This window comes from Trichechus manatus, unplaced genomic scaffold (genome assembly GCF_000243295.1).
Source record: "Trichechus manatus latirostris isolate Lorelei unplaced genomic scaffold, TriManLat1.0 scaffold00009, whole genome shotgun sequence".
NCBI classification, from domain to species: domain Eukaryota; kingdom Metazoa; phylum Chordata; class Mammalia; order Sirenia; family Trichechidae; genus Trichechus; species Trichechus manatus.
This window is the reverse complement of record NW_004443945.1, coordinates 26,855,793-26,856,376: the sequence shown is the minus strand read 5'-3', so window position 1 is coordinate 26,856,376 and position 584 is coordinate 26,855,793.

Genomic DNA, 584 nt, shown 5'->3' with positions numbered 1-584 from the left:
CCCGTGAGCCAATTTGACCTTTGCATTATTCTGACACTATTCCTCTATTCACCAACCACGGATGAGGTTCAGTAATGCACTTCAGCACCACTGAGAACGGACTTCCCAGGCCAGGGCCACTGGGTGGACAGCCACGGCCCACTCTGAGGAAAAGCGAGGCCGAGAATACTGATGTTTTTTTAACTTTTTTTATTACACAGTAAAGAATACAACAATACCTGAATCATACTTTAAAGATTCACAGGTTGACAGACCATACATTACAGTCCAACTAAGGAAAAAAGGATAAACAAGAAACCACAGTTCAGACATAGTAGACTTCAAAGCTCAAGAGTATGCTGACAAAAGCATGATGCCTAGACCCCACCCCCCAGTGTTAGTCTACCATTAACTTGTGGTACATGTCTGAATTAAGTATTGCACAACAACTGTGATTTTTCACAATAATGTCGCAGAACCCAAAATAATATTTAAAAAAATTACTTCAAATCTGCATTTCAACAGTCTCCAATTTTTTTTTTTTTTCTGTCCCTTGAGGAATTCGGACAACATGGAGTCGCTTTCTTTCCCTAAGTATTCCAGAC